General features: G+C 42.0%; 1 long non-coding RNA gene across 1 annotated transcript; it reads right to left on the reverse strand.

Moving 5' to 3' along the window:
- On the reverse strand, positions 1-14,908 carry LOC145820937 (uncharacterized). The gene is made up of 2 exons (XR_014362979.1): positions 14,775-14,908; positions 1-263 (listed from the first exon to the last, which is right to left on the reverse strand). It is a non-coding gene; the product is annotated as an uncharacterized LOC145820937 (long non-coding RNA).
- Positions 14,909-16,139: the final 1,231 nt, after the last annotated feature.

Genomic DNA, 16,139 nt, shown 5'->3' on the forward strand with positions numbered 1-16,139 from the left:
AGCAAAATTTGAAAATTTTTATATACATATTTACACATCATTCTTACGTCATCATATATATATTTATAGATTAGACAAAAAGGGACTTAGCCCTATTTACAAAATAAACAAAGACATGTTTAACCAAACAAGAAACAAAACTTGAACTTATGTACTTAGCCATAATCGCTAGACATATCTGGAACCTCCACAGGAGGCACATAGACTGGCTGACAAAACAGAATCCAGGAAGAAGCTCTAGGCTTGGTCACGCGCCTGATCACCTACATACGTAAATAATACAGTGAGGTGGAGCCTAGTGAATAATAACAGAGTAAGGATTTTACTGAATGATGTCCATACAGAAATAGAGTCTTGTACATAGAATAGATTCATATTCGTATTCTTATTCAATTCATATACAGAAATCAGAATTCATGTTCGATCATACATGGTTCATTGGTTAGCACTAACAGATCATTTACAAGCATCTTAGATCATACTTGTCAGTTCCATAGAGGAACCTCCGGCCGGGCACGGATAACTTGTCAATTCCATAAAGGAACCTCCGGACTGGGAACTTGTAAACTTGTCAATTCCACCTAGGAACCTCCAGCCGGGTACAGATAGCTTGTCAGTTCCATAAGGAACCTCTGGTACCGGGAACTTGTAACATACTTGAATCATAGCATAATGTCACTTGTAGCATACTTGAATCATAGTATAATGTCACTTGTAGCATACTTGAATCATAGCATAATGTCACTTGTAACATACTTGAATAATAGCATAATGCCATTTGTAACATACTTGAATCATAGCTTAATGTCATTTGTAACATACTTGAATCATAGCATAATGTCATAAATGCTTGTTATTGTTGGACAATCATTCATAGTAAAAAACATGACATTCCATTCAACAGATCTTATTTCATATACCGAAAATAATTTAACTTGAACATAGCTTTATTAAGTTATTACTCACAATGTTCTGGTGCTTGATTTGTCTCTACGTTTGACCGTACATAATTCATAACACATTGGGTCATATTACAATTCATCCCGTTCTTTAACTTGTTTAACATTCTTAGGCTCTTTTCACGTTCTTTAATTCATTTACAATGTTTAATGCATGCCTAAGAGTGCTTTGAAATGAAAGAGAACAGAAAACGAAGCATAAAACATCTTTTCAAATTTTTGAAACAGGGCCCTATGCTCGAGCGGACCCCTTTGGTCTACAAAAGTACTGGTTGTTTGCAAATTACGCTTGAGCGAGACTTTTGACGCTCGAGCAAGGAGTCTAGTAAAATAGGGTACGCTTGAACGGGACTTTCCACGCTTGAGCGGACAGGTCAAATTCTGGGTTCTTTTCCAGCTTATGTTTGAGCTTCAAACTTAGTTCCAACCAATGTAATTAATATCATGAGACTCAGATATAACTTTCAACATGAATATAAGGGCCAATTTTACAAGATTTGAATCTCAAATTTACATAAATTCATCTCATAAACTTGAATCATATCAAACTCACTTCATAACTTCAAAGCCCATGCAAATTAATTTTCAACTTAAATATAGGCTTCATTTTCAACTTAAACAGTACAATTGATGATCAACTTCATAAAATTCAACATTATCATGCTTGCATGTGCCAAATAGCCTTCAATTCATTATGAAATGCATGTTTGCACTCAAATATCCAAACTTATGACAATCCTTTACGTGCATGTACACACAAACTTCAAATTCATCACATTCAACTCAATTCATGTTCTTCATATCAAGCCCAATTCCAAACTCACAAATTCTAAAACTTGAATTGAGCTTTCAAAATAATTTCAAAACTTGGATTCATACATGGTTTGTTTAAAACATACAAACTCTTAAATAGTCAAGAAAATATGATCAATTTTAAATCATTTACATCAAAACTTCTTTAATTTATAAATTAAGCTCATTGTTCATAAACCCATAATTTCCAAAGCTTAATTCTTATTTCATCAAAACATGAAATCCATTATTAGAAATTTATGATGCATGTAATATTAAATATATTAAAACTTGTAGAACTTGTCCATGCATGTAGAAATTAGACTTAATTCATGCATGATATTCCAAAGTCAAACTCAAAATAATTAATTTTCATAAATTTGAACATAGTTTTAATTTCTCATTTTCTTTTTAATTACATAAAATTGACTTCAAGTTCTTTCTATTTTCCTTCAAAACATGAATTCAAAGTTATAACCTTCTTTTAAAAAATCGTTTGCATGTATGAAACATTTATCAAAATCCCACCAATTCTACCTTATTAAGCTCAAACCATAATTAAACTCTTAATTTACACCAAAACTCAATCACAAACTTATAATCTTTAAATTATGAATTAATTTCTTAACTTACATTACATGCATGGGTTAAAAATCTAATTATAAAATCAAAACTTTATCAGACATTCTAAATTTTCATAAACTTGATTCTCATAAAACATCTCATTTTTCTCTTCAAACATGAACTTGAATTAATTTAGATTTTTCATAATCCATGAAACATATTGTAATTAGAGTATTAATTTGCTAATGCATGTAACAATGAGGTTTATTTTCATGCAAGATCACAACATGAAACCCAAAATAATTAATTTCCATAACTATGAACCAACCTTAATTTCTTCATCTTTGTTTTTTCTAATTTCTTCCAAATTATATGAAATTGAACCCAAACTCATCTTTAATTCAAGTGTAATACAAAGATTCTACAAAACTCAAGCTTGAAATCCTTACCTTTTGAGAGGGTAATTTTGGTGAAAATTGGGCCGAGCTATGAGATGGACATTATGGCCCAAAGTACGAAGGGCTGGGTAAAAAGGCCGTAAAATTACTCCGGCCCAAGAGAGGTAAAAGATTACTCCGGCCCGAGAGAAATGTAAAGTTACTCCGGTCCGGAAGCGACTTGGAGTTAGGTCGGTCTCAGAGTTAGTCCGGTCGTGACGTATTGTGTTTAGAACGGTCAGAACCTTGCTACTCGGTAGCTCGGTCTAAACACACCATGGTTTGTACATGAGAACACCGAGATAAGGAGGAGTAAAAGTAAGAACCGAACTAATTATAGGTCGGCCTACTCTGAGGCTCAGCATAGCCATGATTACTTCGGTCATGTTGGAATTCGGCCATGGTAAAAACCATCTCACTTGGTTTAAGCAGTGAGGGGGGTGTTAAAGAATAAGCATTATCTCTCAGGAGTATGAATCCTAGGAGGACTCTGCATGGAGGAGTAGAAGTCCTACTAGGATTGTGCCACACGAAACCTATAAAAGCTCACAAAACATCACCTTCGGGGAAATAACACACAATTTTGCTTTCTGAGCACACAGAGCTTTTGTTTATTTGTCAAGCTTACTGACTTAGGCATCGGAGAGGTTTCTGGCACACACCCGCCGGCTAGCTCACGTTTGTATTTTCAGGTGATAAAGCGACGACGTACGAAGGAGAGTGGACTGGGTCAACAGGATTATACGAGAAGGTTTATTTCTTTCTCGTACAATTGGCACCGTCTGTGGGAATTACAGACAGAACAATACCTCTTGACTAAAGCTTCTCCTCTTTAAAAACAATGGCGCACATTGAAGAATTGCCACAATCCGCCATCGACAGGCAAACTCCAAATGGGGGTGCAAGGCGTGAGGGATTACCTTCTGTCCCTCCCATGGCGGACTTGGAGTCCCAACGACATAACACCAGGAGGGATACAAGGGGGAGACGGACTCACAGCCCCCGTCACTCTCGTTCACAAAGTCCTGACAGGTAAAGGCGCAGGATTGATCCTCAAACTCTGGAGGACCGCGTGAAGGAGCAAGATGAATTGATAAGGAAGATGGCAGCGGACATGGAGGCCTTGAAGCGCCAGATGAAGAAAAAAGAAGTGGCGACAGGAGAGGGGCGCAAAAATAAGACGCCCCCTCGCCACTCAGAAAATCGTAGCAGGAATACCACACCCTCGCAAGGAGAGAGTAAAAGCCTCAGGACAGGCGATACTCAATCCAGGTTTTCCAGAACTCGTCACTCCAGGTCTGAGAGGACGAAATCTGAAAGATCTTACACTGAATGAAGCACGTATTGGCCCTCACATAACCACCAAACCAGATCTAGACAAACGGAGTTACCCAGATCATCCGATTTACGAACCGTGCTCGAAGAAAAAGCACGATGCAAGGAGGATACCAGGGCACGGGATCCACACAGAGTTTTTGCCTTACAGCGGTTGGCTCCTCGGACGCATGGAAGCGTCGAGGTTAGAATGCCAATACCGCACTTGCCTACGAACCAACAGACAAAGCATTATCAAGGCTGCAGACTTCGCCGTTTGTTCCGGCGATTGAAAACGTGCCCCTACCATCAAGCTTCCTTCAGCCCAAGTTCACTACATATGAAGGGAAGACGGACCCCTACTCCCACTTTCGCCACTTTCGCCAGGTCATGGCTGTATACAGGCGAAACGAGGCCGTAATGTGCATACTCTTCCCATCTAGCCTTGGTGACCTAGGCTTAACTTGGTTCGAGAAACTTCCAGAAGGCAGCATAGCCTCTTGGGCACAATTGGCAGAGGCCTTCGTAACAAGGTTCCAAACGAACACTAAAACCCCGGTGGAGATTGACCAATTGCTCTCCATCGACATGGGCGATAAAGAAACCCTAAGATCCTACAATAGTCGCTACTGGGAGACATTCAATCAGATTGGAGACTGCCCCACCAATCTCACCATTGCACAATATAAAAGAGGCCTTCCAGTCAGGAACAGACTAAGGGACTCAATCACCATGACGCCGTCCCTCACCAGGGAAGCCTTGATGGAAAGAGTGCATCAACACATCAGGGTAGAAGAGGATGGCGCACGTGCCAAAGCAAAATTTGGGGCGACCACAGTACCAGAAAAGAAGACCTCTGCGAAGGTCAATGCAGTAGACCGACAGAACAGAAACGAACGTGGCAGATGAGATAATGGAGAAGACCCGGATAAAAGATGGTTGAGAATTCGCATTGCCATAACCACGGTATTCAAGAAACCGATATATCGGATTCTAAGCGAAATAAGAGATGAGCCTTTCGTCAAGTGGCCAGCCAAGTTGGGAGAAGCACAGAAAGACTACGACGAAAGATCGCGGTGCACCTTCCATAAAGAAAAGGGGCACCGCACTGAGAATTGAACGCCATTGAGACAACACCTGGAGGAATTGGTGGCAGCAGGACACTTAGATAAGTACATTGAAGGAGGGACGCAACCAGCTCCTCAGGATCACAATAACCCCAACGGGATGCCAGTCGACGCCCCACCTCGAGGCGTTATCAATGTGATACATGGGGTCTTTGAACCTGAGCGTGTATACGAGCTCAGAGGATCAATCAAAAAGGCTGAACACTTAAGAGAGGTGCTAAGTGCCCAACCTACCACCAAGAAGGGGAAGACAGAGGCAACAAACGTCATGTCTTTTTCGGATAAAGACTTAGAACGGATATATTACCCTCACAATGATGCCCTGGTCGTCACTCTCCGAGTCAAGGAATTTGACATCAAGCGGATTCTGATTGACCAGGGTAGTTCATGTGAAATCATGTACTACGAAACATTTAAACAACTAAAGCTACAAGACAAAGACTTGGCGCCTGCTGTATCACCCCTAATTGGATTCAACTCTATGCCAGAATGGCCCGTCGGCAAAATAATCCTTCCAGTTAGAGCAGGAAGCGTGACAAAACAAGTGGAGTTTTGGGTATTGAAGGTCCCCTCCACTTACAACATCATCTTGGGCAGAACATGGCTGCATGCCATGCGATCGGTGGCGTCATCCTACCACCAAGTAATGCGGTTCCCCAACGACACCAGTGTAATTGAAGAAGTCTATGGAGATCAGATCATGTCGAAGCAATGCTTCGTCACGGTAAATGGCAGCCGCGCTGCCAAAGGATACGTTCATTCGGTGGAAGAACCTGAGAGTAATGAGCTATTCACAGATGTCGGCAAAGTGGCGGATCAGAAAGAAGTGGAGGACTTGGTAGAGGTAAAAATAGATGAAAAGAACCCGGATAAGTTCTTTTTGCTCGGTTCGTCGTTGTCCAGCACTGAGAGATTAGAGGTCTTGGAATTCTTAACCTCTAACATCGAAGTGTTCGCCTGGACACCCTACGACATGCCAGGCATTGATCCAAACTTCATCTGTCACCAACTCAATGTCCACCCATCCGCCAGACCAGTCATTCAGCGCACTCGCAGATCGGCACTTCACCATGCCGAAATAGTGGCGGAAGAAGTAGGTAACTTGTTGGAGGTAGGAGCAATTAGAGAGGTGCACTACCCAAAATGGATCTCCAACACGGTTGTAGTACCAAAGAAGAATGGCAAATGGCGCGTCTGCGTCGACTACAAAACAGTCAACAAGGCGTGCCCAAAAGATAACTTTCCTCTACCACGGATAGATCAACTGGTAGACCTAACGGCAGGGCACAACCGACTTAGCGTTCTGGATGCATACAGAGGCTACCACCAAATCGCCATGCATGAACCAGACCAGGAGGTCACATCCTTTACAACTCCAAGAGGACTATACTGTTACAAGGTCATGCCCTTTGGCCTGAAGAACGCAGAGGCAACATTCCAACGAATGGTCACCAAGATGTTTGAACCATTGTTAGGAAGAACGATGGAGGCTTACATCGACGACATGGTGGTCAAAAGCAAGGATGAAAATGACCATCTCAAGGACCTAGGAGAGATGTTTGAAATCCTAAAGAGGCACAAGTTGCGCCTCAACGCATCCAAGTGTGCATTCGGTGTAGGATCTGGCAAATTCTTGGGCTTCCTTGTGACCAACCGGGGTATAGAAGCGGACCCCTCCCAGATCAAAGCAATTCAGGATTTGGAGAGACCAAACTCAGTAAAAGAAGTACAACATCTCACCGGCATGGCGGCCGCGCTCAACCGATTCATAAGCCGATCGTCAGACAGACTACGACCATTCTTTCAAGCTTTAAAAGCCAAGTTCAAATGGGAAGAAGAATGCGACCAAGCACTGGAAAGCCTGAAACAATACATGTCCTCTCCACCATTGCTGGTCACCCCAATACCAGGAGAAGAACTCTTCCTATACCTTGCAGTCTCTCAGCACGCAATTAGCGCAATGTTGGTCCGTGCGGAAGGAATTCAACATCTGCCCATCTATTATGTCAGCAAGACATTGCTGGGAGCCGAAACAAGGTATTTGCCACTGGAAAAACTAGCATTAGCCTTAATGATGGCCTCCAGGAAATTGGCACACTACTTTCACGCCCACACCATAGTTGTCCTCATAGCTTTTCCACTAAAAGCTTTGTTTGAGAGGGCGAACTTTTCTGGGCGAATTTTGAAGTGGGCAGTAGAGCTGGGACAATTCGACGTCAAGTTCCAACCTAGAACCACAGTAAAGGCCCAATCTTTGGCAGACTTCGTCGTAGAATTTACTCCAGGAAGTCATCATATCTGCCCAGTCGACCTAACTGATACAACCGAACTAGGGATGAAAGTTGACGCCGGAATAGCGCAACCTCTAGCAAAAGGCACTCAGTCAGACTTTAAGGCAGACCAAACTAAAGACAGCAAGGAAGAAACAAACCAAGCTTTAATAAACCAAGACTCACCAACAAATAAATACTTGGTTTAATCAGATAGTGAGGGACAGACAGCAAGCATGGACCTTGAAGAAAACACCAGCAACATTCTTGACCCCACGACATCATCCGACCCCTCCATCTGCTGGAAGTTGTTCGTTGGTGAGATGTGGAAGCTCTTTGTGGATGGAGCATCCAACCGGCATGGTGCAGGACTTGGCATAGTTCTCATCTCACCAGACGGCCTGGTTGTGGAGCAAGCAATCAACCTTGGCTTCCCAGCATCGAACAACGAAGCGGAATATGAAGCACTTATAGCAGGACTCAAATCAGCATACCACATGAAGGCCACCGAATTAATGGTCTACAGCGACTCACAGCTGGTGGTAAACCAAATTTCTAGCGACTATAAAGCAAAGGATGATAGGATGGCCAAATACCAAGAATTGGTCAGAACAGAAATCAAGAAATTTGAAGTAGTGAGGATAGAACAGATAGGCAGGGAGGAGAACAGCAGAGCAGACGAACTAGCAGGCTTCGCCTCAATGGCAGACACCTCCATCCCTCATCCACTACTGATCGACTACCTACCTAGACCAAACATTGAGGACCCCGAAGCAGAAGAGGTATGTTGCACAGAACTAGGCCCCTCATGGATGGATCCCATCATACTATTCTTGAAAGACGGCGTCCTACCGGAAGAAAAGAAAGAAGCCAACAAAATTAGAGCAAAGTCACAGCGATTTTGGCTCTCCCCATCTTTGGCATTATACAAAAAGTCGTTCTCAGGACCCTATCTAAAGTGTGTCCACCCCAGCAAAGTGGAAGCATTCTTGTACGAGATACACGAAGGGGTGTGAGGAAGCCATCAAAGAGGAAGATCGCTAGCTTACAGGGCCATTTCACAAGGATACTGGTGGCCATACATGCAAGCAGACTCAGAGAAATATGTGAAGAAATATGAGAAATGCCAAAAATTCGCACACCAAATACATCAACCAGCAAGAGAACTCCTACCATTAACTAGCCCATGGCCTTTCGCAATGTGGGGCTTGGACATAGTAAGACCACTTCCAACAGCACCCGGCAACAGGAAGTTCTTTCTCGCAGCAACAGACTACTTCACAAAATGGGTGGAAGCAGAAGCATTGGCATCAATCAAGGAAAGAGATGTAAGAAGTTTGTCTGGCAAAATATCATCACTCGGTTTGGAATACCAAAAGCCCTAATCTCAAACAATGGCACTCAGTTCGACGGCAGAATCTTCAGAGGCTTTTGTGAAGAGTACAAGATAGAATTCTATAATTCTACACCAGTGTATCCTCAAGCAAATGGCCAAGCAGAAGCATCGAATAAAGTTGTCTTGGATGGACTGAAGAAAAGGTTAGAAAAGGCAAAAGGCAAGTGGACGGAAGAACTTCCTCATGTTTTATGGGCTTACCGCACCACACCTCGACGATCAACAGGAGAAACAACATTCTCCTTAGCCTATGGAATGGAAGCAGTAATCCCACTGGAAGTTGGCTTCCCCACAATTCGAAGCGAAAATTTTGATCCCGACTTAAATGAAGAAGCCATAACATTGGAGCTCGACCTTGCGGAAGAAAGAAGAGAAAGAGCACTGGTTCACATTGCCTCATACCAACAAGAGTTATCCAGGAAATACAACAAAACGGTACATCCAAGACAATTCAAGATCGGAGATTGGGTACTGCGCAAAGTGATGGGAAACACCTTAATACCAGGAGATGGCAAGCTAGGGCCTAATTGGGAAGGTCCTTACAAAGTGGTTGGGTTAGCAGGCAAAGGGGCATACCACCTAGAAGACAAGGACGACAAAGCAATCCCTAGACCATGGAACACCGCCAATCTCAAGTTATTTTATTTTTAGCTTTCCTCTTTCAAATACGTGTAATTTTTTCTTTCCTCAATAAAACAAATCGATTCTTTTCAGCATAAGTTGTTCTCTGTAAAGGTTAGCTTTAATGAAGTTAGGAATATTGCAAACATTATTCTAAGTTGGCTGGAAAAACTAACTTAGAGGTTGGCTGGATTAAACCAACACCCTTCCTAAGCCCAGGATAAGGATCTAGGTTGCAGGACGTTTGGTCGGAATAACCAAACATTATTCTAAGTTGGCTTGAAAAACTAACTTAGAGATTGGTTGGATTAAACCAACACCCTTCCTAAGCCCAGGATAAGGATCCAGGCTGCAGGACGTTTGGTCGGAATAACCAAACATTATTCTAAGTTGGCTAGAAAAACTAACTTAGAGGTTGGCTGGATTAAACCAACACCCTTCTTAAGCCCAGGATAAGGATCCAGGCTGCAGGACGTTTGGTCAGAATAACCAAACATTATTCTAAGTTGACTGAAAAAACTAACTTAGAGGTTGGTTGGATTAAACCAACTCTTTATACTCTTCAGCCGAAGTAAGGGTATGACTGAAGAGTGGTTGGCTGGATTAAACCAACTCTTTATACTCTTCAGCCGAAGTAAGGGTATGACTGAAGAGTGGTTGGCTGGATTAAACCAACTCTTTATACTCTTCAGCCGAAGTAAGGGTATGACTGAAGAGTGGTTGGCTGGATTAAACCAACTCTTTGTACTCTTCAGCCGAAGTAAGGGTATGACTGAAGAGTGGTTGGCTGGATTAAACCAACTCTTTATATTCTTCAGCCGAAGTAAGGGTATGACTGAAGAGTGGTTGGCTGGATTAAACCAACTCTTTATACTCTTTAGCCGAAGTAAGGATATGGCTGAAGAGTGGTTGGCTGGATTAAACCAACTTTTTGTACTCTTCAGCCGGAGTAAGGGTATCGCTGAAGAGTGGTTGGCTGACTTTTAACTCTTTGTAACTCCTCAGCCGAAGTAATTATGTCAGCTAAGGAGTGGTTGGCTAGTAAGCATAGTTAGATTGACCAGCTAAAACCGAGATAAAAGTTGGAAGTGAAATATCATAGAAAAATCATTACAAGTACAAACATACAGTTCAACCGAAATAAGTTCAAGAAAATTTTCATTCATCAAAAATCAAATACAAAGGAGGGGCCATAGCCCGGTTACAAGAAGCAAAAAGTAACAAAGAAGAAAAGTACAAAATCAACTGAAAAGGTCTTCAATTTCGGCGTCAATATCAACTTGAACACCGGTTGCAGATAGAAGATCAGTCTCATTAGCAACTGGCAAAACGATATCAGTCGATGGCTCAACAGTCAGGTCTTCAACCGTTGCCTCCAACCGAGCTGATTGATCGTTGATTTGCTCATTGACTACCGGAGTAACAGTTTGTTCGTTTTCATCGTCTTCATCATCTGAATCCTGCAGAAATTGTTCTTGGACCGAAGCAGCATATTCCGCTAGTGAGGCTGGAATGAAGTACTGTAGAGCATTGTAGACCTCAGTTTTAGGCCCACAGCTGAGCTGTTCCACAGCACTCCTCCAGCCACACTTAAAGAATAAGTCCTTCGCCCCCTCGCACTGCGGAATGTAGAGGCCCTCCGCCTCTTTGAAACCTTGGGCGTTGGCATCACCAACCTTCTTCTTCAGATCGGCTATTTCGACGTCTTTTTTGCCTTCGAGTTTGGCCAACTCGTGCAAGTATTTATCTTTCACCGTTATTGTAATTTTTTGTTTTTCAGCTTCAGCCGAGCTAACAAGTTCGGTCAAGCAACCGTTCTCGAATTGTAGCTCGGCTATCTATTTCTTGGCTTGCTCAAGCTCGGCTGTCTTTGCCTCGGCATCTGCCATGGTATGCCTGGTTGTCTTGCGGAGCTCCAGCACTTTCTTATGTGCAATGTTGTTCTTCTGAATGGCCTGCAAGAGTAGTGACTCTCTCTAGCCGGACTGACAGTTGGGAAAAGTTGGACAGAGAAAAGGGAGAGCCACTTACCAGGATCATTGATTTTGTTGAAGACCGGATGGCCTTCAGCTCGGTGTTTAGTTGCTTGTTGTGGTGCTCCATATCTTTCGGAAGGCAAACACTCTTGGCTAGATTGAAAGCCATCAAGTGATCCTTCTCAGCAACGACCGAGTCAGTCTCCTGGATATTTCGGTCTTGAAAGGTGAGAACTGGAGCCCATTTGGAGGAGTTAGCTCGGTCAGATTGCTCCGGTTGAAGGATAGGTTGAGGACTTGGTGGAGGGATGGATTCGTCCTCATCCACAAGTTGTTGTTCGATCGGGGTAGATCGGGCGCACTTAGAGGGGCGTGATGAAGAAGGCTGTTGAGAAGGAAGGGCTACAACGGCAGGCTGCGTTTGACTTGGTAGCGGTACTTCGGGTCTGTTGGTCTCGGTCAAGAGGGCCCTGACTCTGTTTCTTTTGGCCATTTCTTCTTCAGCGGTTAGTGGGATTAGTCTGATCTCTGGCAAGGTTGGGTCCGGTTCTGGGGCCTCCTCTAGCAGAAAGTCGATCATTCTCGCTTTTCGACGACCGCTGTATCTATAGGTCAGCTCAAATTTTAGCAGCTTGGCCCAACTACGTTTTGGATACCGTAGTGCGGCGCGTAAAGTCGCTAAATTTGGGTAGCTGTATAAAGAGTGAAGGTGGGCAGAATCTGCGAAAGAAGAACTGTTAGTCCGGCTGAAAGTTTAAAAAACCGAAATATAAAATAGCACGCAAGAAAACCGAAGTAATTATACCAAGCTCTCCTTTTTTCCAATTGATCCTTCGGCCAGGAATCTGGGCTTGGTGGTCCTCAAAGTTCCCAGACACCCAGAAAAAATCGTCGTCGTTTAAGTCTTTATTCGGTGTATTCTTTATTATTTTCTCACGACGACGGTGTATTCTAAGATAATACACCCAGCCGTCTTCCTTCGAACCAATGGAGTATTGGTGAAAGATTTCGGCCAGACCGAGGTTGAGACCGGCTTGGCGGTTCAGTTCGGCTATACCCATTATTATACGGTAGGAATTGGTGGACAGTTGGGTTGGACATAGTCTGGTTTGCCTAAGAAACTCACAAATCAGAGGTTGGACTGGAAATCGTAGTCCGGTTTCAATAATTGATAAAAGGGTGAAGGGGACAAAGCCTTCATTGCCCCAAGGTATGACATCCTTTTCGGCTAAAATCAGGTGGACGTCATCAGGTATATTGTAGTCTTTTCTGAATTCGGCTAGGCCGCCAAGAGTGTCTACTAGATACCTATACTTCTCCATTTATTGTATAAATTACGAATAAATTAGTTCGGTCCAAAAATTGTTCTCAGAAGCTCGGTTGAGCGCGCAGAAGAGTGCCTGGGCAACCTAAGTCTGCAAAGTAGAAAACAGAGGGGTTAAGCACAGATCATTGGACCGTGCTACAAAATAAAAGTAAAAAATAGGAGCCCTACTTCGGCTATGTGGATGCTACAGGTCTTATCTCGGTTTCTGCAAGGTGATTGGTAGCTCGGTTTGAGCAGGGCTTTGTTAGTTCGGGCTTGGCAAGCGTCTAGATATCTCGGTTGTGGAAACGGTTCTGTTTGACTGGTTGATCGTCTAGGGGCAGCTTTCTGAGTTCCATCTAAAAAACTGAGAAAGCTGGTTTAGCCCCAAAGGCCTAGATCGGTTGGAGTTCAGGTATTTCAGTGTGATTAAGTGCAAACTTAGTTCGGTTGGTTACCACGGCTAAGGTCTATCAAGAAGTGGTTTGACTTATTCAAAGCTACTAGTGTGAACATGAAGTGTTAGTCCGGTTGTAAGCTGACTAGACTTTTACCTAGCTTAAACAGTATCTTAGTTCGGTTGCATCATAATTTTGGATCAAAAACCAGTTTTCTTCAGGATATTTCATATACTCATGCGTTCTACTAATAAGTTTTTTCCATAGAAGTACAAAGCAAAGCAAAACGGAAAAACGTGTTTGTAGAAAACACAGAAAACAAAACGCGTAGAACAAATACAAAAACAAACAGAGCAAGTAAGATGTACAATACTAACCAGATGAGGAAGTAGGAGCAGAAGATGGAAGCAAAAAGCAACAGTTCACAAACTCTTTTAGAAAGATGAAGAATAATGAAGAACACGAGCTCAGAAGATTGAAGAAGTAGTAGAGGCACATAGAGGGAGAAGTTGCAAAATATGGAAAAAATGAAGAGGCTCGTTTTTAGGTAAAGGAAAAAGGGAGGGACTGTTCAAATTTCACGAAGTACGAAGACGGCGTGACAGCCGTCCTCAGTCAATCAGAGCGTGCCACGTGTCCTGGGAAGGAGAAACGATTCAGTCGCTGTGATTAAAGAGACGTTTTGACCGGACAAGCAGAGCCCGGTGTAAAATTAGCTCGGCTGAAAGGCTTAAGAGTTTTAGCTCGGCTGGAAAGGCTAAAGGGTTCTTTAGCTCGGCTGGAAAGGCTTGAAACCTTCAGCTTGGCCGACAGACAAGTAATCCCAATCATGTTGTGCAGATGGAATTAAGGGGCAATTAAGAGGGTAATTTTGGTGAAAATTGAGCCGAGCTATGAGATGGACATTATGGCCCAAAGTACGAAGGGCTAGGTAAAAAGGCCGTAAAATTACTCCGGCCCAAGAGAGGTAAAAGATTACTCCGGCCCGAGAGAAATGTAAAGTTACTCCGGTCCGGAAGTGACTTGGAGTTAGGCCGGTCTCAGAGTTAGTTCGGTCGTGACGTATTATGTTTAGAACGGTCAGAACCTTGCTACTCGGTAGCTCGGTCTAAACACACCATGGTTTGTACATGAGAACACCGAGATAAAGAGGAGTAAAAGTAAGAACCGAACTAATTATAGGTCGGCCTACTCTGAGGCTCAGCATAGCCATGATTACTTCGGTCATGTTGGAATTCGGCCATGGTAAAAACCATCTCACTTGGTTTAAGCAGTGAGGGGGGTGTTAAAGGATAAGCATTATCTCTCAGGAGTATGAATCCTAGGAGGACTCTGCATGGAGGGGTAGAAGTCCTACTAGGATTGTGCCACACGAAACCTATAAAAGCTCACAAAACATCACCTTCGGGGAAATAACACACAATTTTGCTTTCTGAGCACACAGAGCTTTTGTTTATTTGTCAAGCTTACTGACTTAGGCATCGGAGAGGTTTCCGGCACACACCCGCCGGCTAGCTCACGTTTGTATTTTCAGGTGATAAAGCGACGACGTACGAAGGAGAGTGGACTTGGTCAATAGGATTATAAGAGAAGATTTATTTCTTTCCCGTACACCTTTAATCTTCAATTTGGTGAATTCTTCTTCAATCCTTCACTTTCTTAGCTTTTCTTTCTTTAGCTCTCTACCTCATCTTCAATTCTTAGCACAAAAGTGGGTTTCTCTCTCTACACTCTTGAGATCTCTAATTACCATTCTCTTGCTTCCTTTCTTTTCCCTTTTTGTTTTTGAGCTTCAGCAGGTTATACATTCACTCACACACACACACCTCACTTCTTGACCTCAACATAGCACACGTGCACTCTCCTTTGATTTCCAACACATCACATACACACACATACACAGATTTCTCAATACACCCACACCCATTTGCACCCCCAATACTAATTTAGTCCATAATTCAATTTATGTATAGCAATAATTTAATTAAGCATCACTTAATCTTAATAAATTTTAATTAACACAAAAATTGGTTAATTATAACTAATCTCAAATCTCACATAATTTAATTAGTCTAATTGACTTTTATTAGAGCCTAATTAAATATATTTAAATTTATCAATCCAAATCAGATTTTTAATCAAACTTCTAAAAGGCTCTAAACATCAAATTAAACTTATTTTCATCATCACTTTTGGTTCCTCAAATCATTAAGGTCTTCAATTTTGGATTAAACCTCAAAATTTTCGCCAATAAATTACATGCTCAATTAAACACCTCACAAATAAATTTAATTCATAAAAACCTTAATTCCCAATTCTCAAAACTTAAGTAACTCCAATTCGGACCCAATTAATCAAGTCTCAATTTCACAAATCTGAATCGAATATTTAATTAAATTCTCATATAGTCCGATACTCGAAATTAAAATAATTAAATTCACCATTTGTACTTTCTTGAGCCATCTAGGCTTCTAATTTCTAACTCCAAAAATTAATCCTCAATAGAATTATATATGAATCAATCTCCATAATTTTCGTAAATCCCAGGTTAAATTAGAATAATTGGCAATTAAATTTCAAATCTCCTTAATTAATTAAGTGCTAATCATTATATGTGATGGGGTCATTATACCAGGATTCCACTTAAACTAGCCAAAACAGATAACTACCATTTCCGATTTCAATGTAAACAATTTCCAATCCGACCTTTTTTCGCAATGACCATCAAGTAGGTTCAAGGGCAAACCTTAGAGCAAGTCGGTATTTACCTTCCATAACTTGTGTTCTCCCATGGACAATTATGCATCGCACTTTCAAGAGCACAACGATCATCTTTTGTAAAAATCCTCATAAAACTAGCCAAACAATCAAAACACATGTCCAACATGACATGAAATGTTGTCTGTAAAGATTTTATCAAAAAAACATCACAGGTAAACCCAACAAACTCTACAAGAATTTGACAATCCACACTAAATG

Source organism: Camellia sinensis, chromosome 3, assembly GCF_055761805.1.
Source record: "Camellia sinensis isolate YWXY chromosome 3, ASM5576180v1, whole genome shotgun sequence".
Lineage (NCBI taxonomy): Eukaryota > Viridiplantae > Streptophyta > Magnoliopsida > Ericales > Theaceae > Camellia > Camellia sinensis.